At 49.6% G+C, this 25235-nt stretch overlaps 1 protein-coding gene across 2 annotated transcripts in view; it reads left to right on the forward strand.

The window, feature by feature from the left end:
- The window catches only part of Kcnq1 (potassium voltage-gated channel subfamily Q member 1), a 330113-nt gene that overhangs the window by 58127 nt on the left and 246751 nt on the right, over nt 1-25235 (forward strand). The gene's annotated exons all lie outside the window — the stretch shown is intronic.

Consider the following 25235-nt stretch of genomic DNA (forward strand, 5'->3'; position numbering starts at 1 on the left):
ACCAGCTGTCTGCCTGGATGAGCGGGCTGCCTGAGTGGCGCGGGCTGGGGCCCTGAGTGTCCCCCAGGGCATCACACTCAGACGGGCTCCCATCACGTTCTTGGCCTCCCAGGGTCACTCGGAACGAAAACCAGAGGCCCAGGCTGTGTGCTATTGAAGCATGTCATTGTGTGACTTCGCAGGTGGGAGGGAGGGAGGGGGCCGGGGGCAGCCTCTCAGGGTCGAGAGGCACACTTGAGCACCCAGGCTCCCTGGCCCCTTGCTTTTTTGAGCTGACCAGTGAAGGAAGGCTCCAGCAGCAGCTTCCAGTAGACTGTCTGTCTCCTGGTGATGAGGCTGCATGGCGACTGGAGACTCTGGGTGGAGCAAGTGGGGTTTTGGGGCTGGGGGCTGGGGGCTGGGAGCTGGAGCCGGGCTACAGCAGCCTCTTCAATAGCTGTGGGAGGTGCTCTGACCCAGAGGCCATCTCTGTGTGTCTGGACGGCTGGGCTTGAGAAATGGAGTATGTCCTCAAGTACCTTCAGGGTCGTGGCAACCGGGGGCTATGCTCTCCTCCCCCATGTGGGTGATGCTTGGGAAGGCGCATCCTAGCCTCTGATGTCACCGCTTTGTGTTCTCTTGGTTATTTATAACACAGGCTCTTCTCTGAAGATGGGGCTCAAGGGGCTGAGTTGCAGGTGGACCCAGCACTTGTGGTGTGTGAAAGAGGCCAGGAGCGGCAAGTGGTGACAATGGCTTCCACACTTGCTCAGGACTGTTAAATAGGTTGTAAGAAAAGGCAGCCGGGTGCAGCTGGGACGCTCGATTGTGACATGCATGGCCAGGGGTGCACACACCTACACACACACAAAGAAGTGTGGGGGCACGCATGCGCCTGATCTGTGTGCACTGCTCTCACCTGCAAGCGAGTTGGAGTCGCATACAAATGCGACTTGAATGCTCTGCTTGGATCTGGGTCTGTGAGGAGTGGGGCTCCCCTTTGGGGCCCACTCCATTTGCACATTTAATTCAGAAACTGTCAGCATAAGAAGCCTGGACAAGAACAAAAGGTCAAGTGCGGCCTGGGAGTTCCAGCCCTGCAGGGGGAGGAGAGCTGGTCAGAGTACCATGGGGCTCTCTGGGGAGCCTGGGGGCTTCTTTATTTCACATTAAATTTCTTTTTTCTTTCCTTCCTTCCTTCATCCCTCCCTCTTTCTCTTCCTTCCTTTCTTAACATGGTTCTATCCTCTAGCTCCCTGCGTAGCTGAAAATGATCTAGAACTGGTCCCCTTTCCTCAACCTCCTCAGTGCTGGGATTACTGGCCTGCACTGCTGCACTCAGTTTATGGGCTATTGGAGATCAAACCCAGGGCTTCCTACGTGCTAGGCAGACTCATCGTCAACTGAGTTGCACCCCCAGTCATCACTTTACATTCTTTAACAGGGCTGTGCCTCTTCGTGCTCACAGAGGAGGCTCTATCCCTGCCCATTGCTAAGTATTGCCAACAAAACAGGTCCCTGGGCCTAGCGCTTGCTACCAAAGCCTGGAGATGAAGCCAGGCCTGACCCACCAACCCCAGACATTTATGAACCCACTCCTGAGCCCCATATCTGAAGAGACTGGCCCCTCGTCCTGGGAATGTGGAGATGTGATAGTACCTCTTTCTCTTAAAGGGACAGGGGCAACAGGCTCTGTAGCTAGCCCCTGCTGAGGGCCAGTGGAGGGCCTAGGTGGGGCAGGGAGCCTCCGGAGGCCTATGAGGGTGAGGAACAGGAGGCAGGAAGCTTTCTGGTTTTTCAAAGGCTGTTCCCACGGTTTTCTAAGGCCCAGAGACAGTCAAGGAGGTGGCCAAAGTCCGGAGACTTGAGGCAGCTTGGTGGCATCACGTGAAGCACCCTCTCTGGACCTCTGTTTACTCCTAGGTCAGAAAACAGTGGGGTGTCCTGCTCCTGGGACATACATGGATTGTGTTGGGGAACACCAAATGTGAACATTCTTAGCCCAGAGCCAATGGCTACAAGGGCTGCAACATGTGGATGGGTAGTGGCTGCCTAATTCTAGCAAAGTGAGCAAGCAAGGATGGAGAAGGGCCCATTGATGGTATCCTGGGATGGAAGGACCTCAGTTAGGAATCATACTGCTTTGGGCTTTTATCCTGGGGTGTGCTGGCACGTAGCACATGCCATATTTAAAGCACACAGTTCAATAACTCCTGACACATAAGACCATAGCCAGAGGCAGGAAGAAGCATGTACCTACCTTCCCCAAAGCACCCCTGTGTTCTGGGTGTTACCCTACACCCTCTCCACCACTCATTTAGGTGGTGCACGCTGGTCTGTTGTTTGTTACTATAGATGCTTCCATTTTCTAGTTTCCTTTAAATGAACCATTTATAATGCACTCTTTTTGTCTGGGTCCTTTGATTCAGTTTCATGCTTTGAGACCTATCTAGGTTCATGCTTTTTCATCACTGAGCAGTATTCCAGTATATGGATGTACCCCAGTGAATACTCCTGTTTCCTTTTTCATGGGCCAACACTTATGTGTAGATTGCCTGGATGATATGGTAGGTATTTATCTAGCTATTGAGGAACTGGCCAACTAGGGTTGTACCATTTTACACCCTCTGAGCAGCATAGGGATTTCCAGCAACTTCATGTTTTGGCGGGTCAATCCTCTCCACGGTAATGGACCTACTGTGTGTCTTGGAGGAGGTGGAACCACACTGTATTTGAAATTCCATTTCCTAGTGAGTGAAGGGGTTGAATCAATCAATCTCTCTGTCTCTGTCTCTGTCTCTGTTCTCTCTCTCTCTCTCTCTCTCTCTCTCTCTCTCTCTCTCTCTCTCTCTCTCTCTCTGTGTGTGTGTCTGTGTCTGTGTCTGTGTCTGTGTCTGTCTGTCTGTCTGTCTGCCTGTGGGTGCAACTTATTTTGAGACAAAGTCCCTCACTGGACCTGGAGCCCACTGATTTCAACCAGACTGACTGGGCAGCAAGCTCCAGGGATTTCTGTCCCCCGTCCCTCAGTGGTGGGATTACAGACATGTGCCACCACACCCAGCTCTTTATGTAAGTTCTGGGCATGCTAGGCCAGAGCTTCAGCACTAAGCGAGTTCTCAGTCCTGCCTTCCTAGCAGTGCAGATGTCAATGTTCTCTGTGAAGTTACATAGGTCTGGGCTTTGCACATAGCTTCTTCCATTCTGTGGCTTCCTTCTCATTTACTTAACGATGTGATTTTTAAAAAAAAAAAATGGGGCTGAGAGTGTGGCCCAGAGGTAGAGAACTTGCACAAGATTCCATTCCTAGCAACCCAAGAAAAAGAAATTTTTAATTTTACAAAGTCAAATTTATGTTTTAATTCCTACCTTTTAACTTCATATTTAAGAATCATATATTAAGCATGACGGAAATATTTTCTTATTGTGGTTCTATAGATCTGTGATAGAGGATATGTATGTGTGTGTGTGTGTGTGTGTGTGTGTGTGTGTGTGTGTGTGTGTGTGTGAGAGAGAGAGAGAGACAGACAGACAGACAGACAGACAGACAGACTTAGGCTCTTCCTCCATTGCTTTCCACTTTATTTTTTGTCTCTCACTGAACACGAAGCTCACTGTTGCAGTTCACAGTCTGGCCTGAGAGGCCCTGGCTCCATCTTCAGTGCTGGGGGCACAGTCGCATGCAGCCATGCCTGGCTTTTCACGTGGGTGCTGGGGATCTGTACTTAGGTCCCCTTGTTTGCGCAGGCAGTGTACCCCTGGAGTCATTTCCAGTCCTTTGTGTGGAATGTAGTTGACACTCTATACTTCTTCATATGGATGCTGAATTGGTCTAGTACCATTTTCTGGAAAGAATATCCTTTGCCTCCTGAGTCTCCTGCCATCCTTTTTAAAATCCAGTGTGCCATGAGAGTGTGAATCTGTCAGACTCTCCCGAGTCACTGATCTGTCCTGTGATGCTGTACTTTGCTTACTATCATTAAGGTAGAGCAACAAAAAACAGTCATTTGTGGAGCTTACTTTTATTTTTCAAGTGTTTTTGGCTATTTCTTGGTCTTTTGCATGTCCATATAACTTTTTGGAGCAGTATGCTCATTTTTACGAAGAAGCAGTGTGGAGTTTTACTGGGGATATGAACCTGAAGGTCAGCTTGGGGAGAATTGGCCTCTTAGCAATACATGAGCACACATGTCCTCTTTTGAGCTTAAATTTTTGTCTATTAAAAAATTAAATTTATTTATTTTGTGTGTGCTAGTGCCCATGCCGTAGCATGTGTGTGGTGACCAGAGAACAATTTCTAGGAGTCAATCTTCCATCATATGGGTTCTGGAGATCAAACTCAAGTTCATCAGGCTTGGTGGCAGGTGCCTTTACCAACTGAATCATCTCCCTGGCCCTCAACTTAATATCTGTCAGAGATGTCTTACAGGTCTCAGTGTCCAGGTATCTTGAACACCTATTTTCAAGGTACCTAAGTTCTTTTTTTTTCAAATTTATTTTAGATTTATTTTACATAAATGGGTGCTTTGCCTACAAGTGTGTCTGTGTACCACATGCATGCCTGGTGCCTGCGGAGGTCAGAAAAGAGCATCAAATTCCCTGGAACTGGAGTTACAGATACTTGTGAGCAGCCATGTGAGTGCTGGGAATCAAACCAGGGTCCTCTGGAAGAGCAGCCAGTGCTCTTAACCACGGAGCTGTCTCTCCAGCCCCATTGTTTATATTTCTGGTGCTCCTGCTGAGGCAAATTAGTTTTTCCTCTTTTCTTATATTTAGTGAGCTTCATCCTGATGCCATCTCTCCATGTGCTAAGTAGAATTTAAGTGACATGGTTCTGTTAATTTTGACTCTCTATTTAGAACTGCAGGTATTTTGATAAATTCATCTTGCTGATCTTGTTAGTTCTAGAAGATTCTTGTAGGTGCCATTGTTGTCTTGTGGCATTAACAATGTTGGCTGCCAATGAGGAAAGAGTTATCTCTTCTTCCTGACGGGGATTGCATGTTTCTTTTCTTGCTTTATGGAATTTTCTAGCCTTGATTCTACAGTGCTCAACAGCTGCAGAAAGGGTGGCCATATTTTGTTCCTACCATAGGAGTATACTCATCGCTTGCCATCTTGTGAAAGGGTTGTAGTGTGTTTCTCTTGACATACAGATGATTTAGGATTGTGTCCACTAAGCATGGACATTCTTGATTGCCTCTTGTCCCCCTCAATGATTTCTACCTGGATCTGGATTCGATTATAGAAAATACTCAATATGCTTAGAATCTATCACAGCTTAGTAAGGCTCAGTTTAGGACCCAGGCTGTGGTTTGCATTGGTAAATATCCCTCTGTGATCATGTCAGTGTGCTTGCTCTGCTGGTGCTAGGACACCTGCTCTACATGCCTGCCAGTGTGAGTGACAATGTTGTCTATCTCGGCTGTGTCCTTACTGATCTCCTGCATACCCTTTCCATCCATCACCAAGAGACTGGTGTTGAGATCTCCTACTGTGAAGGGAGCTTGTAGTTCTTGAAGGTCTTGCTCAGTGTGTTTCGAAGCTGTTTTATTAGTTGTTGCAATGTCCTCCTGATGACTTCATCTGTCTGCTGTTATGAAATTGCCTTCTGTACCACTGGTGATTTTGTTTGCTCTGGTCTTTTCTTTTATTAATGAGAGCATGGTATATCTTTTCATTCATCTTCATTTCAAACTGTGACTTGTTGTTGAGTATGTTCCTTTTATGAAGCGTGTTCTTGGGTCTTGTGCATCAGATTCTCTTTCTCTAGTAGGTTCAGAGAACCCTGTCTGTGTTTACTGCCATGGCTGAGGTTCTTGGTCTCACTTCTGCCAGAGCCTTCGTGAGTATATTTTTGTTATCAGGGAACAAAGAGATGGCAGGTGACGTGGGGGGCAGGCCTTCAACTCTCAGCAGAGGGGTCCTGGGTAGCCTTGTTGAGCAAGCCACAGGGATCCTATAGTAGGAATGTAAAGAGGGTTGGATGCTGGTGTCCCCAACAGAAGAGACAGTACCCAGCAGGACCTTCAGCAGGACCCATGCCTGGCCTAGGTGGCCAGAGCTGCACAGACTCCAGATGTCAGAAAGGAGGTGGGGGAGGTGCTGGCTGTGAGCTGCTGCAAGATTTGGACTTCTGGATAGGGTGATGGGGGCCAAGTATAGTAGGGCTGAAGTAAGCCCCCTTCTCTCCATATGGGAGCCAATCTGTGGTCCTGAAGGTCACTGCCTACATGAGTCATGCAGGCACACACCTGGACCAGGCTTGACTCAAGGGGTCTAGAGAAGGCTTTCACTGATCCCGACAGGTTTACATTCTCAATCAGAACCAAATTTGGCTGTGTGGAAGAAATAAGAGAAGGGGTGGGACACACGTATATAAATCTGTCGTGTTCCTGACTGCATTCTTATATTTACTCAGAAGATCACAGGTCGGACAAAGAAAATTCCCGTGTAACCAAAATGTTTCCATAACTGCTCGCTTTCCCATATTTAGACTTGTAGATGCAGTTGAGGGTACCCCAGGGGGACACATTTACACGCCTGCCAATGGCCAGGCTCTGGAAGACATCTCCGGAGTTCGCCAATCCCTTGGGGAAATTTTTTCTTAAGCAGTGTAGGTATGTGGAGGAGGAGGTTGGATACAATGACCCCCTTGAAGGTGAGTCTCATTCCATCACTCTTTGACCATGCTTGTTGTTGTTGTTGTGTGTGTGTGTGTGAGAGAGTGTGTTTGTGCACATGTGCATGTAAGAGTACATGTGCACACACATGGGAACACTGGGCTCTGGACCTAGGCTGACTGACTTGGGCTATACACACATGTACACGTGCATGTGCGCATGCGTGGGCACACGGGGGTGGGGGGAGGGAGGAAGAAAGAGGGAGGGAGGGGGGGAGCTGGCCCACCTTATGTGAAGGTGCCACTCTCAATTTGGGGCAAAGTGAGGACACATTTGGAGGGAACAAAGGGGCTCTGTTCCCCGCCCACACCCCGACTCCTGTGAACTGCTCTGGCTCAAACACCAGTACTTGGGAGGATGTTTGGTGACAGGTACTGGGTGCTCGGACAGGACCAGGTGTCCTAATCTCAGGGATGTCTCCAGGCTAGATGCCAGAGTCCTTTTCCCAATGAAGGGCTGCTTCCAGTGGCCATGTTCCTCTTGCAGCTCTGGTTCTTCCACATTACAGTGGTCATTATTAGTCCCCAGCATCTTGTTGGGGGTCTTCGAGCCAGTGGGGTCAGATGGCAGGGAAGGTAGACTGCTTGGATACTGAGGTGCTGTTTCCAGGCTAGGTGTGCCTGGACTGGACACCTGGGGGGGGCATCCCTTGTTGGCTGGCCCTGCTTTTCAGTCTGCCGCCTCTTCCACTTTTGCCTGCCTTTGAGAGCAGCTTGGGGCCCTGGTTTTCCATCTGAATAATTGAAATGATATATGACCCTTGGGGGTCATGGAAACAGGATGGAGGCAAAGTGCCTACCAGTCCCAGGGACCTGCCTCAAGTCCTGGGATACTTCCAGTAATCATGCCATGTGGCTGCCAGGAGGGTGGGCCTCTATCCCAGCACCTGGGGAGAAACAAGAGGCCCTGTGTGCACCACTGTACTCCAGCTGCCGGGGGCCTGCTAGGCCTCAGGATGCCTTGTGGGAAGTAACTGTGAATGCCTACATGTGGTGCCATATACCCATGTGACCCTGTGTACCCTGACATGTGGGGCCATGTGGGGCCATGTGGGGCCATGTGGGGCCATGTGGGGCCATGTGGGGCCATGTGGGGTTGGTAGCCTGACACCCAGTGTATGCTCCACAGAGTAGCAGGAAGGGGACGCTGGTGTTCCTAAGCAGAAGCTTGGGTATGGCGACTGGGAGGTGTGGGAGCCCACAGGCATTAGGGAAAGCAGTGGGCACACCTGGGAGGGGCAGACTCTAGAAATGAGCCAATAGGTGCCATGGCTCCTGACACCTTCAGCAATGTTAAAGTAATGTAATATAATATACCAAGGGACAGAGGTATTAGGCTGAGGCACAAGCTGACAGTGAGGCCGGCTTCACCCTGTGCCCTCGCTGGCTCTGGATTTTGTCCTGTAAGTATCTCTGTCCCCATGGAGGGCAGACTTTCTGGCCCAGTGTGACCTTAGCAGGGGAGGAACCATAACATGGGTTGTAGTTCTTGCATGCTGTGGGTTCTCCATTCTCGCCGTCACCTAGTGGGCTCCCACTCCTGTGCCATTGGAGGGTTAAATGGAGAGGTATAGCAGAGGCTGAAGAAGCAGATGTCACCAAGACCTAGAACGTTCTGTGTTCATCACTGAGAGTGGTACCATGCTCAGCTGGGGACCAAGATGCAAACAGATATGCATCGATAGTCACCCTCACCAGTCTTCTGCACCCATGTCTTGAATGCCAGGTCCAGGTCCCCAGCTGCCCTTGAGAATTTGTGACAAGTGCTAAGAACAGCAAGGTGAGCCTGACATGGCAGTCACTTGGCTGTCCCCTCCCAGGAAAGATGCTGAGGGAATCACAACTGGGCTGGACTCCCAGAGACTGAGGGAGGAGGCTGGAGGAGGGGTGTTGGTCAGTGCTGGGGCCAGCATTGACACAGTGCTTAGGAGCTGTGGCCTGAGTGCCTGCAGCCAACCTAATGTGGTGGTGAGGTGTTTCCTTTCTCCAAGACCTTAGCTTATCTCTCTTTTTAGTATTTAAACATTTTAAAGAATTTTATTTACTTCTTCTTATTGTGTGTACCTATCTGTGCATGCATATGAACATGCATGCCATGACAGACATGTGGAGGTCAGAGGAAAACTCTGTAGGGTTGGTTTTCTCCTTCCACCTTTCCATGGAATTCAAGAATCAAATGATAGGCTTGTGTGACAAATGCCTTTCCCCACGAAGCCATCTTTCTGGCTCCTATCTCAACTTTTAAAAAGTCACCAGGGACCCACCCATCTCATAGGCTTCTCTTGTGTGTTTCTGTTTTCTTGTCTTAGATTTGGCTTTGTTGGGTTTAAGCTGTGTGCTGCAAAACTCTCTCCCATGTGAGACGTCCGGTTCAGTGAGTTCTGGCAAATTCCTAGGCCAAGTTGAGTTCCTTCACACGCTCTGTACGCCCTGTACCGCAGCCCATCCCTGCACCTGCACCTGGGAACTATCCTGTCCCCCTGAGAATGAGACTCGGCAGCACAAAGTCCTGCGTCTGGCTCCCATCACTTTGCAGGGCTCACTTGAGGCCCGTCTGCTTCTGGTCTGTGCTCTGGTTGATTCTTTCATTTGGAAAGGATAAAATGTACTGCAGCTTGTTTACCCGTCCACAGGCTGATGGACATCTGAGCCGTCTCTAGGGCTTGGTTATTATGATTAAAGCAGCCATAAGCATTGCACACATGCTCTGGAGTTGTTGTTTGCCTCTGTTGCTCTCCAGTAACCCCCTCCCTGTCCTTGAGCGGAGGGTGGGGGTGGAGGGACACATCATGTTCAGAAGCTGCCAAACCCTTTGGCAAGATGGCTGCCACTGGCTTTTCTATCACCACCCTGGGTGCCACCACGGTAGCTGTGTGTTCTCACCAGCACTTAGTATTGTCAGTGTGGGGTCTGGAGAGATTGCTCATTTAAGAGCCCTGGCTGCTGTTGTAGAGGACCCTGGTTCTATTCCCAGTACCCACACAGTGGCTCACAAACATCTGTTAACTCCAGTAACAGGGACCTGAGGCCTTCTTCTGACCTCCTTAGGCACCAGACAAACACGTTGTGCACATTTTCACATGCAGACAAAACACTCATGCACATTAAAAATAAACAGATAAATAAAGTATAGTCTGCTTTTGAAATTTTAACCACCCTAATTGTAATTGTAATTTGCATGTTCTTAGCCTCTGATGGCATGAGAATTCACTACCCTGGGATCTCCTTTAGGGAAGTCTTCAGTGATTTTTTCCTTTTTAAAACAATTGTATGTCTCCTTCATGCTGAGTGAGGAGGATGGCATTCATGATGTGGTGTCTTTCATGTGATCTGTGTTGCTCAGACCTCCCCTCCCCTGGTGGACTCATCTTTGATTCCTCTTAGCAGGGCAGAAAGCAGTTTTTAATTTCAATGAACCCATTTCATTAGGGTGCCCCCTCCTTTTCTTGTAAGGATCATGGTGGTTTTTTGTGTGTGTCCTGTCTAAGAAATATTTGCCTAATGCAAGGTCACAAAGCCTTTTCTCCTGTTTTCTGTAGAAACTTTATCGCTTCATGTTTCTTGTTTAGATTTGTAATTCCTTCCAAGTTTAATCTTATGCACGGTGACAGGTATGAATCGGGACTAAGTCTCCTTTGCATGTGGTTACCCTCATGTCCCTCTGACTCTTTTTTTTTTTTTTTTATGAAATTACTTTGGCACCTTTGATGAAAATCAGTTGGCCGTGCGCTGGGTCCGGTTTCTGGACTTTGTAAACTGTTCTGCCAGGAAAACCTTGATTGCTGTGACTTCTACACTAAGCCTTGAAATCAGGTCTTGTTAATCCTCCAATTTGGTTCATTTTCAAAGTGTGATGCTCTGCTGGACCCTTCACAGTCTCTGGAAAATCAGAGAATCTAGTCGTCAACTTTTAACAACAATCCAAAACCCCAACCCAAAGCCAGCCCTGGCTTTCTGACTGCTATTGCACAGAGGAGCAGAGAAACATGGGTTTCTCATGTGTCTGAACAGCACTGCATGCTCTCTCTCTCCCTGCTTAAGCGTCTTCAGGGCAGGTCATGGTGCCATGCAGTCTCCAGGACACACAGTGTGTTAGATTGATTCTTCATCCTTCATGTTTCTGAAGCTCCTGACAGGACACTCGTTCTCCCATTTTATTTTGGGGGTTGTTTGTTGCTAGGATATAGAAGGACAGTGATTGTTTCTCGTGTTGACCTTGTTCCAGTGGCTTTGCTGACCTTCCTTTTGACTAGGATAAGGGCATCTACTCACTTTTGTTTGCTTGTTGTGGATGCTTTAGTGTTCTCTATGGAGAGATCTGGTTATCCCTAATAAAACCATTTGTACTTTTTCCTTTTTGGTCCATATTCCTTTTATTTTCTGGTTTGCCTCTTGGCACCAGCTGGGGACTTGAACTGGAAGTTCAGCGGTGAACCAAGAGAGGCCAAGTGGCCTGAAATCCTCGGATCTGATAGTATTGGGTCTACGAGCCTTGGGTCTGTAATATTGGGACTGATGGGGGTAAGGGGGCTGGTGATGGTAACTGGGACATGTTCTTTTTCTTCCTAGTCTCCTGGGCCTGGAGACTGTATCAGTTACTGTTGGGTGGTACCCAATGCCTTTCCTGTTGAGATGGCTTAGCCTTTTCCTCTCTTAAACTATATTTTGAGCTCATTATACTGCAAAGAACAAAACAACCCCCATTTGTCACACAAAGCCATCTCCGTCACAATGTCTTTAAATGTACATCCTGTTGGACTAGATCACTGAGGTTCTGGGTCAAGTATGCGCATCTGTGTTCCTCAGGAGAAGGCCTAATTTTCCTGCCATGTGTTCTGCTTTGGTACCAGAGAGTCAGTCGGGTGGTACCCGTGCTCCTTCATTTCAGCACAAGTTTGTATAAAATGTCTTGTATTTCTCCCTTCCATGTTAGACAGACCCATGAATTCATCTCATTTGAAGTTTCCCTAGCAAGAAGGTTTTATTTATTTTTTTGACATAAATTAGTAAAAAGAGGATCCGTGAGTTTTGAATTTCTTTTGGGCTAAATTTTGGCCATTCCCATTCTCAAAGCATTCATTCCCTCAAGGAGCAGGAGCCTCAGCCTAAGTTTGAAGACAAGACCATCTTGGAACTGGGTATAGTATCACACAGGTCTTGGGAGGCTGAGGCAGGAAGATCGCCATGGGTTCCAGGCTGGCCTGGGCTGTACACTAAATGAGAGGGCAGCCAGGGCTATATAACAAGACCCTATCTTAAAAACATACAAAAGTCCATCTTGGGGTGTCCTAAATTTAGACTTTGGGGTGAAGTGTGTGTGTGTGTGTGTGTGTGTGTGTGTGTGTGTGTGTGTGTGTGTTCACCTCAGAGCTCTGAGAGGACTCAGGATTGACTGTGACCTCAGAGCTTCTCCAGTCCTATCTTTATGCTCTATGCTGCTGACCAACCAGAGTCTTGCAGGCACCCTGTTCAGTCCTGCTTGGCGGGACACAGGGGGCAGAGGCAGACAGTGGACATATGCTGGGCTCTCCAGGAAACAGCCTCTTCCCCAGGGAATAAAACTCAAGGAGAAGCGGAGACGAGCACTTAGAATCCATTTCAGGTCACTTGTACATCTCCCATGAACTGTGCAAACACGTGCTCTGAAGTAGCATGGCTCCCTCTGAAGTTGTTGACTTACCACCTCCTAAAACAGCAATTCCATGCACAATTTCCTCAGTCCCTTAAAACATTCCTGACAGGAAGAAAAAAAAATACGGTTTAAAGTCTCCCCTCATTAAGATGTCTAGATTTGCACAGTAAGTGTGTCGTGGAACAATCAATGAACAATGAATAGGCCAGCTACAAGCACTGTGCCTCCAGCGCATGCTCACACAGCCATAGCACAACCTGTGATTAGGTGACCCACTCATTCCCATGCCCTGCAGGTCTCAGACATGCCTGGCTAGGTGCAGCACCTAGACCTTCATAGAAGGCGCCAGAGTCCAGGCAGTGGCTCAGTAGGCTTGCCTAGGTCTACAGCTGTGGTGAAGGGTGCTCACCCTGAGGGTCTCAGCTTCACTAAACCCTAGTTCTGTGGGAATTCTTGATTGGGGTTGTTTTCGAAGTGTGGGCTCCCTGTATATGAAAATGCATCCCAGTCCCAGCTAAAGGACCCATGTCTCTCCATGGGGGTTGGCAGCCATTGGTAGTGGTGTCCGGGGTCTACGAGTAAAACCCCTATAACTGGGCAATAGATGTGCATGACTTTTCCTGGCAAAAGTGGAGGCCTGCTTTAAATGACTAAGAGTTCCAGGTATGGGTAATCATAGGCCCCTGCCCCAACAAGAGCAAATTTCAGGGTGGGCAACTGGGGCTGTTCCTATATGCAGAGGCCCCTCTGTATTCTCAGGGGTTTATGCATAGTGGGACCAGGTAGGGGTTTAGGACTCATCTTCTGTCTAGACAGAGCAGCACACCTCTGAGGCCTTGTTGCTGCCTCAGTGCTGCTGGCTTCCAATGACTTGGATCAATTCTTCAAAGCCCACATTTCTCTGTGCTGTGAGGAAGCAGAGGGCCAATATGCCCACAAGGAAAAAGACCATCTGGTGAGGGCCCTTCTGGCTTAATGGAGTAGACATCTCTAGGGATCCTAGTTCAGTCCCTAGATTGGTCTGGGTGACAACTTGTAGCTATTTAGGGCCTATTCTTTCTGGGATGTGAATCAAAGATAAGGAATTAGCAGGTAGGTTCCTTCCAGCCTTGAGAAGAGCCCACTCCCAGTCTGTCCTCTGGAAGCTGGCAATCCTTGATGTTCTGTGGCTTATAGAAACACTGTAGAAACCTCTCCCTTCACGCCCACTTGGCTTCCTCCCTACCATTGTTTCTGGGTCGTAATGTCCCCTTGTCATGTTGGATGAAGAGCACACCCCATGCCATTGTTGTCTCATCTTAAATTACATCTGCAAAGACCCTCCTTCCAAATATGGTCACACACTGAAGTCCTGGGCAGGGGATGTTGACAGGAATTTGTGTTGATACCATTTACCTGATAACGCTCCCCCACCAGAGGATGAGGAACCAGGAAGTCTGTGAACTTGGCCCACAGTCTGCCTGTATGTCTATACAAATCAAGTTTTATGAGCACATAGCATGAATTCTTGTGGATGTACTGTCTCTTGTCCCTTCCACTTCAGGACGGAGGCCATGTGGCCCACAGAGCCTTAAGCACCTACTGCCTGGCCTTTGACAAAAAGCTTTAGGCTCTAAGGACTTGGCTCCACAGAGCCCTTGATGGAGGTCAGAAGAAACAGAGCCATACACAAATCACTGGCTCACCAAAGAAAAGTCTCAAGAAATGAGTGCTGTGGGAAGTGGTTTTTAGATAAGAGCTGATTTTAGTTTGGTGTTTAAGGGTCTGGTAGAATGAAAGAGGACAGTAAAATGTCCTGGTCCATGAGATAAGCAGGAAGGGCGGTCCCGAGCAACTCGGCAGCTGCCGGGAAAGCAGGGAGAGACAAGAAACCATAGCACACATAAGAATGGAAAAAATCAAATCAAATATATTCAGTTTTATACTAAATATTAATGTCCTAAATTTATCTTCCAAAAAGAGATATCCAAAAGCTCCCAAAAGGCAGAGGGTTTGATTTGTTTATAAAGAACTAATTTTCTGGTGCTAAGGCTAGTACTCCAGGCTCTGTGCATGCTGAGTAACTATATAGCCCCAGTCTGATTTTTTTTTTAATTTTCAAACAAATGTATCCAATACATTCAGTAAAGCAAACAGAATGGACAGTTGAAAAAAATAAGAGATAGCCAAAAATATACAAAGAAACGACACACAAAAATAGAGAACAAATAGAGCAGGTTGTCAACACTGAATCCTGAGCTAGTGTGGGTGAGGCCTAATTATAAATATGAAGAAGACATCATACAACAGGATATTTGTGATATATTATGTGGTGTGTGGAAAAGAGGGATAAGCATGGTGACTGGGAGGGGCATTATTTTTTTCCTGTTATTACATAAAGTACCCTAACAAAAGTAATTTAATGGAGAAAAGGTTTGTTTATCTTGCCTCACAGTTCCAGGTTATAGTCCATTGGGGTGGGGAAGTCGAGGCAGCCAGAAGAAGTCTGCAGTCAGAAGAGGAGAGCAATAAATATCTACATGCTGTTGCCCAGCTCACTTTCCTCACTCATACAACCTAGGTCTCTCCATATCAATGGACATCATCAAGAGAGGCCCATAGGCATGCTCAGAGGCCAGGCTCCAAGGCGGTTCTAGATTTTGTCAGACTGACAGTTAACCCTAGCCATCATGGGTGTCATAGGGCAATTCTTTCAGAATAGGCTTTGAGTAGATGCAAGATCAGAGAATGCAGGCAAGTAAGTAGTTCAGAATCTAACAGGAATCTGAAATAACTGTTGCTGTTATCCCGAGCCATGCCACCCCACTCCTGAAAAATAACCCCCCACAAATCCAGCACTTTCAGACAGCTCTCAGAGCAGAGCTCCCAGGCCTGAAGGCTACACAGCTCTGGGCTGGCACCTCTCTGCTCAGCACAGGGGTGGCCGTGTGGGGAAATCCACCTCCAAGGCTGTTACCCCTGCTGTGTGGCTTCCTCATAGCTCCACTTTAGAAATGAACATTCCAGAAGGGAAAAAAAAAAAGGCCATAAGAGCCGTGGTGGAGCACTTGCCTAGTGTGTGCAGGGGTCTGGGTTTGATCTGCAGTGAGAAAAAAAGCCGAAGTGAGCATTCCAGGAGACAGGAGCCAAGAGACAGGATATGCAGAGAGGATATACTGGCCTGTGCTTTGCTCTCTTGATCTTAAAGCCCAGATTCCAGGGCCGGGGTGGCAAGGAATGTGGAGACCAGGTTTTTAAGCTGTCTCCTTGAGTTTTGGAGCCTGGTAACGGTTGTTCTCTGCTTTTTTGCATCGTGGAAGATTTCTAAAGCCAATCATATGTAGGGCTTGTATTAAAAGAACACACCTTGCACTATTGAGACAATTATTCCTGTTCTCTGATCCAAACTCACCACAAGGGTTGGGGACTAAGCTCAGTTGAGAGTGTTTGCCTAGCATGCATGAAGCCCTGGGTTCAATCTCCAGTCTGCGTTAACTGGGCATAGTGCTGCACACCCAGGATCCTAGCACCAGGGAGATGATGTTAGGGGATGAGTACTGGAAGATCAAGGTTATCCTTGGCTACATAGAGTTTGAGGCCAGTCCGGGCTCCCTGAGACCCCTTTTCAACAATAGCAGCAACAGCAGCAGCAGAAGCAGCAGAAAAAAAAAAAAAGACAGAAAGAAAGAAAAGAAAGAATGAATAAAACTAGAAACATAGAAACAAATGGTTAAAATATTGAAGTGGGGGGATATCTCACCAGGGACAAGAGGCACTCTCCTGAATAGGGGACACTCAGCTCGATGAGGGAAGACAGGGCAGCTGTGGACAGCTATGTGGAGCTGACCTCTCTGAATGGAAAGACACTATTCATCCTGCCCCCAGCAAGGCTCAGACGGCCCCCTTTCCCCATCGTTACAGATACTTCATTTTCACGTCTGCCTGTCATCACCTTCCTCAATTGCTGGTGTTTGCAACCCCACATAGTTTGAAATTCATTAAATGAAAATCATTGCCTCCTGTCCTATGCAGACGCACACTTCCAGAGCACCCAGGCTGCCCACTCTCTGCCGTGGCGGGGACTGGCTCACAAGTATCCTGGAGGCGTCTGGGGGATGGCATGAATTGGCTTGGTTTGAATCTGCTGATGAGGCAGTTCTAGGCAGGGATTTCCTGGGCTGGTCTGTGTGCATATCCTGGCGCCATCTGCCCTGCCCCCTACCAGGCGTCAGGAGGCCACTGAACCCCCATGTTCGCCTCCTGACCTCTAGAACACCCAAGCAGGGAGGAAGGGAGTGGGCAGGGCACGAACACCCCCACCTTGCCGGCTTGCAGCAAGCTGGGTCCCAGGGCTGGAGGCAGCTCATTAAACCACCTGAACCGCGTGTAACTCTAGTCAGTACCACACGGCACCGCACCGGCAGCACACGTAAAATTAAAATGACCACAGGGCCCGCTCTCCTCCCCACCGTGGGTGGGCAGCCTTTATTCTAAGGTTGAGGCCCAGAAACCTCCCTTCAGAGGAGGATTTTCCCTGATGATAATAGGCCCAAGCATGGGCTAGCCCACTGTTGGGGCCCAAGTCTCCTCTTGGCCTTATCCTCACTCGCCCCATCTGCCTCCTTTTCAGCCCTAGTCTCAGTAGGTGATTAGTAGGGCTTTCAGAATCTAGCTGGAGCCGAAGCTCCTGAGCCCTGGCCTGCTGGCACAGCGTGCTCTGGAGGTACCTCCTGGGCAACCTGATTACACTTTTATTGCTTCCTAAGAGTGTTGGACATCCCAGAGGGCCTTGTTAGGAAGTTCATGGAGACAGTCTGTCACTGTTCAAGCTGGAATGTTCAAAGTCCTGCTGGGTTGGCCCCTATATCTGTAACATAATAGTATGAGGGTTAAAGATGATACCAGGGGGCCCTAGGTGGCTGAGCCTCAACCAGAAGGTGGGCACTAGACCAGAAAGAAGGGAGGTGTGGACCTTAACACTCCTTGGGAGTTTCACAGAGGGGTGGCTTGGATGTAGAATGTGGATCAGGGGAAACAACCAGTCTTCAAGGCGCCCCCTGTGGTTTTGGTCCCACATAAGCTCCCCCAGATATCAATGGACACTGGGCCTCATGGCACCTGCTGAAATGGGGTCCACAATGGGAGGGCCAGATGACAGCTGTTGTCTACTTTCAGGGCCTGGCTAGCTGGTAGATGGGAACACTCATCCCCATGGTGACTGAGCAAGCCTCATAGCCTCTTCTGCCCAGTGTGGAGAATGGCTGCCCAGACAGCTGGCAGTTGGGGCTGGTTCTCAGGGGAAAGTAGCTCTGTGTCTCCTAGAGTTGCCCCCAAAGCAGGTCTCCCCTAATGGGTGTGGACACAGCAGCTGCCGATCTGTGGCCAGTGCCGTTGGGAGCTGGCTCCTGCAGAAGGCCTGTGTGGGATTCTGCTGCCCACTCCCAAGGCCGGGCTTCTGCCTCCAGCTCTGTCTTACAGCTTACTACCTTTCATGGTGGCTGGCCGGAGGAAACGCCTGCTTCCTGGCTATGTTGTGCTGGGCCCCAGGGCCCCACCAGCTTACTGTCACTGTTGGCAGAGGCCCTCTGGTGCAGAAGGGACCTACACCCCCACTGTCTAAGCAAGCCAAACCATTCCAGGTCACCTTAAGTAGCCAGGGGCTCAGGTGAGCCAACCAAAGTTGTGAGCTGCAGTTCACAGGAGTTTGACAAGGCTGCCTACCAATAGGAGTCCACCACACTGTGAGCAAGTGGGCTCAACTGTGGCCTCTGAGGCACCCATGACTCCTGAGCTATTTGTAAAGCAGTGGGCCGTTATAGAAAGGGCCACTTCTCCACAGAGTCCTGGTTCCGTCTACAGCCAGTGGGACCCTGACTCTGTACCCCCTTAGAGTCCCTGAAGGCTTTGTATCACCTAGGACTAGCTGGTGGCCTGTGGAGGCTGACACTCCCCAGGGTGGGCAGTGAGCATGGCCTGAGGGCTCCAGCTGTGCCCGGCACATATCACCGGGGGGCCCATGGGCTCTCAGCACAGGACGGCGGCTGGGAGCAGCTGGCCACAGGCAGGACCTGAACAAAGGGCGCTTTGAGCAGCTAGCATGCCGGCACCAAGCCTCCGGCCAGCTGCCCCTCCCGAGAATGCAAGGCTGGCCCTCTCTATGGCTTATTGGGGCCCATGTAGAGTCACAACAGCTGGCCCCAGAGTCTGCTGGCTGGCTTTGTGCTGAGAGGGCACTGTCCTCCCACAGGAAGCCCCCCGGCTCAGGAAATGGCCATTTTACAGGTTCCCTAGCTATGAGAGGATGGTAGGAGCCTAGCCATAGCTTCCCACAGCACTCCTATGCTGATTGGTGGCCCAAGAGGGGCCTAAAGGTATCTAATACTCTCTGCCCTGTCCAGGGTCTGGAGGGCCTCAGGGAAACCGGCTGGGCCTTTGGCCCCGTGACCTGGCTTTGCTGGCCAGCCCTCTTGCGGGGCCCCTACCCATACGGACCAACCCTTCATCTGCAGTAGTTAATCTTCCAGTCGGCTTTCAAATTATTCTTTCACTGAAAAGATAATAAAACAGTAATATCAGAGACACCGAGTACTCACGGTAAACATCTTTGAGCTCTCTTGATTGTTAGGCAAAAAGAGAAAGGGGGGTGGGGAGGGAAATAGCGTCTTTCATCTGAGGGTCCAAGGCAGAAGGGCCGAGTCAAGTCTGCCCTGCCTTGGCTTTGCTGTGGCTCACAGGTGAGTGGTTGTGGTAAGCTGGACCCCTACCCTCCCAGAAATGGGATTCATCAGCTGACCAAATGAAACAATAGATAAGACGCCTGCAACCTCCAGTGGTTGGCCCAGGAGGCTGTGAACCTTGTGCTGGCCTTTGCCTGTTCACTACAGCTTGACCCAGATAAGGCACCTCTTTTACTTCAATCTCAGTCCTGCAGGCTCATATGTGGCAGGTTGCTGCTTTGTTGTGGTTACCCCCGAGCACTTGATGCACAGGTATAGGGAGCGTTGGTGTTGTGACACGTGTTTTCAGGCCTGTCAGAAGTTCTGTCATGCTGAGCTTTTGTCTTCTGCATCTCTTGCAGCTCACATGGGTCCAGTTTGGGAGACTAGTGTCCGTCTGTCAAATAAGAAAACTTCGTTCCCGCCATGAAGTTTTCAGAGGCAGTGTGTCTGTGCCTGGGTGTCCCTGTCAACATCCAGAGCCCAAGGGTGCCACCGAGCCCATGAATCAACCTGTTCCATCCCTGCAGTAGTGAGATGAGATCAGAGAGAACCTAAGTCCTTGGTTGCTCCCTGCCTTTGCCACACCGCTGTCTCCCTTATCTTCACAATGGAAGCCATGGCAAGGGTCCATTTGGTACTTTGCAGGCAGTAGATGCTGTGAGCCTTGTGACTCCATGCCCTCTTCTCCTGTCTCTTGTTTTATTACATTTATTTCCTTATTTTGCATGTACATGTGTGCATGCATGTAGCTAGGCATGCATGTGGTAGTCAGACAGCTTGCAGGAATCAGTTTTGTTCTTCCATCCTGTGGGTCTGGTCTGGGAATGACACTGGAGTTAACAGGCTTGATGGCAGCAAGTGCCTTTATTTCCTGAGCTGTCTTGCCGCTGCTCCCTTTCTAAAATATGCATGATGGAAGGTCTCTCATCTCGGCCAGGTTCAAGTGTTCAGCTTAGTGGCATGAAGCTCACAGTGTTGCGCAGCCATCCCCACCATCTACCTTGAGAACCTTCCGTCTTCACAGATACACTCACTCTGGCTGTGTGAAACACCCACTCCTCGGGTCCAGCCATCTATCTCATCCTGCTTTGTGGCCCTTTGGCTTCGGCAGCCCACGGGCCTGCAGTTGTACTAGAGAAAGGATCTTTCAGGATTTGTGTCTTAGCCGAAGGCCCCCAAGATCCGTCCATGTCATGTTGTGTTGGAGCACACTTCCTGCTGAAGGAATATTACGTACTCTCCTGTGTCTGGAGCCTGTTTTATCCATCCCTACAGTGGACATTGCCAGAGTAAACACAGCGGATAGATAGCTCCTCAAAGTCCTGCCTATCTTTTAGGTATAGGCCCCCAAAGTAGAATTGTTGAGCTCTATGACAGATCTTTTTTTTTTAAGGACTTTCTGTTTTTATGGATGCATTTCTGTGTGGTGCTGGGGATTGAACCCAGAGCTTCATGCATGCTGGGCAAGCACTCTAATAACTATACTCTACTTTTTCAGCCCAGCAATTGTGTGTGTGTGTGTGTGTGTGTGTGTGTGTGTGTGTGTGTTTTCTCCCCTGGACTATTCTTTCTTTTTTCTTTTTAAGATAGAGCCTTGTTTAGAGCAGAACTGAGTGGGTGGTAACTCCATGCTTCATGACTTGGGAACCAATGACCCATGCTGCCAGCACCTTGGGTCTCGTGTCTCCTTCGGGCATCGATGTGCAATAGCCCCGCCTCCCCACCTCCTCTTCTACTGTTGTCAGTGTCTGTGTTTTGCTAACAGCCATCCTGATAGGCTGGAGGGACACAGCGTATATACGTCTTGATTTGTATTCCCACAGTTAGTGACATAGAATGTCTACAATTGTGGATGTTCCTTCTCATTTGTATGACTTCTCCAAATAACTACCTATTCCGGTCCTCTGTCTTTCTATAACATTTTGTTGTTGTTGTTGTCTTTTGGTAGCTTTTTGTTTGTTTGGTTTTTGTTTTTGTTTGTTTGTTTTAAGACAGGGTCTCATTTAACTTAGGCTGGCTTAAATTTTCTACATAACCAGGGATGACCCTGAACTTCTGATCTTCCTGTCTCTATGCCCCCAGTGATGAGAGTCCAGGTCTACAGTACCACATCTGCTTTAGAGGGAATGGAACCCAGGGCTTCACGCATGCCAGGCAAGCACACTATCAACCTCAGCTCTGGCAGCTTTGTTTTTAAAAAATAACTTTAAAGTACGTGGATCACTCCTTTGAGATACAACTTTCCACACTGACTGCATGGGAAATAAGCAGACTGGCTAGGGTCTGCTTCCTGGTCATGGCAGAGGGCACAGCATGTGGGTTAGGACACGTCCATGGGCAAAGGGACAGGCTACAGGATGCTGCAAGGGGCACACTGCAGGGACTGTTGCTTTCAGAGCCTGTCCAAACCTCTTTTGTTGGTGCTGGCATTCATATGCCACTAGACCACTTCCTCTCATTTCTCTGACAGAGCGTCAGGATGGGGAGCCGGCAATAAGGCGCAGGCCCCTGCTGTCTGTCCTTCTCGAACTCCTCAAGGGTCTAGAGGAGAAAAGCACTACTATGTTGGAGTTGGGGTTCCTGTATCTCCTCAGGGCTCTTCACACCCACATCCAGCCCAGACTCACCTGCATAACCTTTAGCTCTCCCGCTGTGCACAGATGACCCCCAGGATAGGGGTACCGGGGCCTGTGCATGGTCTGGGCTCATCTTCTATTCGTTTTTCTTTGTTTGTTTTTTGTTTTTCAAGACAGGGTTTCTCTGTGTAGTTTTGGTTCCTGTCCTAGATCTTGCTCCGTAGACCAGGATGACCTCGAACTCACAGAGATCCACCTGGCTCTGCCTCCCAAGTGCTGGGATCAAAGGTGTGTACCACCAGTGCCCGGCTCATCTTCTGTTCTTACTCTGGATACTTCCTGTCACAGACCAGGTAACTGGCCGGTAACTGGCTCTTATGTCTCTAGGTCACTCTCCATCCTAGGCCATTTTCTGTTACACCTTGGTTTCTGTCTCTGATCCCACAAGACCTGACTTGTATACACTACATACTCCCCAAACCTCATCTGTCCTCATGTGTTGTCAGTAGTAATTCCTCTGAGAGGCAAATAGCCTCACTTACCAGAGTACATTCCCAAACGTGAGACCCATGCTCCATCCTACCCATGAGATCCTCTGCCTCGGGCCCGAGTCTGTCTATTCCTACCATGGATCCTTGGGCAGGCAGCCTCCTATTCTCATGGGATTTCTTCCCTATGTGTAGAAAGAGGCATGGTGGCCATGGCTTGGTGAATCCAGGAAAAGCTGCAGGCCCTATGCTTGCTCATTGTCCCTGACCCAGGAGTCTCACTCACGAAGCCATATGCAACCAGGATTCAGTCTAACTCTAGTCCAAGGAACAGTGGTGGGGTGGGAGGGGCCACTGTGCTCTCTTGCCTTTTGTCTCAGACCAAGCTCGCTGGCCCAAGGACAGCCCTTTCTTTTATATCTTTGAGACAGAGCTCAGGGGCACACTCCATCAATGTCCCCTGGCCTTGAGTCCTTGGTTCTGGCAGCATGTGGATTCCCCTGAGAGGCCCTTTAGGGGGCTGGACAGTGCTGGGTACCTTGAGCTGGTACTTTTATTGATGGGGGAGCATAATGACTTCTTAGTTGGCTCTTTCGAGGCTTAGGGGTGCTGGGATGGCCTAAGCAGGGCAGGAGGTTGGAAAGTGGGGGGTAGGAGAGTGCATCCCACACACCAAGCCTCTGAAGACATGGGGAACCCAGAGGATGTGATGTGCCTGGGGTCTAGGAAGGACCTTGGGGTACACTGAGCCATGAGATCCTTCGAGTGGTAGCCCACAGCCTTTGACATCAAGTGGAGAGTGGGGGTGAACATGGGGGAGCAGCAAGTATTTCTGTGTTCTGTAGAGACGTCCGAGGCCTCTCACTCACCCCTGGGACTGTACTTAGATTACTTACACAGGACAGGTGAGGCTCAGGCCTGGCCCCCATAGCAGGGGGTGATCATGCTGGGAGAATAGCTGGTATCAATACTGTGGTCTGTTCTAAAGAGACTAAGCTGGCCTCCCCTAACCCTGCTGTGGACTAGGATGTTGTTGCCTGAATCAAACTGGTCCACAGTGTGTCTCCTACACACTCACACTCCTGCCAAACGCCAACCCTTTGCCGGAGTCCCTGTGTGACCTTTGGTCCGAGGGCCACCCCCCCCCCCCCAGCCCCAGCACACATGCAAAGCTGATGGTGGTGGAGACCATTTTATCTCTGTCCAAATACTGGATCTGGCTGGGTCCCACCTAAGATGGGGCTGTTTTCCTCGGCCCCTTTCCTACCAGCCACTGAGCCCTACTGATTAACTCAGCCCTGCCTGACCCGAACATAACTAGCCAGACATTTTCAGGGGATGATGGGGCCCAAGCTCTCTGAAGCCGGACTTCACACTGTGTCCACATGCTGAATAGGATTTGGAGATTTGTGGAAGGGGGTCCTGCCGTTTCACTTGGCCAATCCCGAAATGGGTTTTCCTCCAAGTATTAGGTCAGGGGGCACCTGTAGTCAACAGAAGCCATTGCTAAGGAGGTATTTGAGTAATGACAAACATCTAAATGAGAAAAGCCCACTAGCTGGCCAGCCAGCGGGGTGATGGATGGCCTATGGAGCTGGGACAGAGGCCTGCTGCCCGGGCTAGCACTGAAACTATCTACTGGGGCCGCTCATGGTCTGGCAGGCTCTCTCCCATGAAGTCACATTCTGGGGGGGAGGGGGGACTGGGAATGTGCTTTTCATGTTGGCCAAAGATACACACAGTACTTTGAGCAACAATCTTACAGGCCCAGGCTGTCAAGAAACAAAGATGAACCAACATACTTACAACCTAGCTGTTCACAGATTTGTTCATTCATTCATTCATTCATTCATTCATTCATTCATTCCACAGGCTAATATTGAGTACTGACTGGGGTGAACGAGACTATGGCTCCTCTCTGGTATGCTTAGCCAAACAGAGCCATTATTGCCAGCACCCTCTTCCTCTCCCACACTTAGCCACCACACATACCCCCATCCTCAATGATGGCACTTCATGGGCCAAATGCTTTTCTCACAAGGAAGGAGATATGACTCTCTCCCAAGCTCATGCCTACCATCAAGTTATTGCTCTTGCCTGAAACACGAGTCAGGTGGTATGCTATTTTGTCTTAATTAAGAGCATTTGTGTATGGTGGGCAGTATTCAGCCCCCACTCAAGGTGGACTCTGGCAGGGGACTGGTGGGGGCAGGGGCAGCCAGTGTTACCCGTCAAAGAGGAAGTCCCCTCCAGGGCCAGGCTCCTGAGGGAGGTGGGCAGGGAGCCAGCTGGAAGCAGGCCTGAATAGCACAATGCTTTGTGGCTTCGCGGGTTTGTGGCTTTGCACAGTCCCCTAACATATGTGGGAGTGGTTTCACCTCCTCACCCCAGGCCTTCCCCAAGGGCCTCTTACCAGTGAAGGCTGGCTGGGAGCTAGAGCACAGGTTTGGGACAGGGCTCAAGGCCTGGAGGGCCAGAGTGGGCTGTAATTCACATGAAATACATATTTACATCAAATCCTCCAATCACCCACTTGCAGAGGGCAACTCACATTTCCAAGCCATAGCAGGATGAAGGGCCAGACCTGAGCTGCCCAGGGATGGAACAAGGAACTGTCACTTAGTCAGTCCCTGCGACAGGAGTTGGGGAAGAACCCAGACTGGCAGCAGAGTATGGGTACCCTAAGATCAGGCCTCCTGCTGTCACTATTGCATGGCAAGCCAGCCACTGCCTCACTCCCCAGACACTGTGCATGTGGCAGGCCTTTGGGTTTCATCAGAGAGGCAGATAGTGGAGAGTGGAGAGTTGGGGGCTATGTGCCAATCAAAAGCGAGGCCCTACTAGCCTCATCTTGACCTCTGTCATGGTGATCGTCAGGTCTCCGGTGACCGTTCCTTCAGTTTGTGTCAAGCCTGTGTGAGCAGGAAGCAGTACAGTAGCTCTCACCAGTGCTGTGACAGACGGGGCAGGCTCAAAAGTGCTGCTGGGTGAATTCTAAATCATAGTCAGAGACTGCGTCAAGTGACAGGAGACTAGCTGTTGATTTTACTAAGCGCTAATGGCTCTATTTTGTTTTTGAACTTGGTCCTCACACCATTCACTTGCACTTGTCTGCTGTCTATTTACCTTTCTATTCACCTACTCAACCAACCATCATCCATCTACCCACTTATTCATCCACCC

The sequence above is a fragment of the Peromyscus maniculatus genome, chromosome 1, assembly GCF_049852395.1.
Source record: "Peromyscus maniculatus bairdii isolate BWxNUB_F1_BW_parent chromosome 1, HU_Pman_BW_mat_3.1, whole genome shotgun sequence".
In the NCBI taxonomy this organism is placed as follows: domain Eukaryota; kingdom Metazoa; phylum Chordata; class Mammalia; order Rodentia; family Cricetidae; genus Peromyscus; species Peromyscus maniculatus.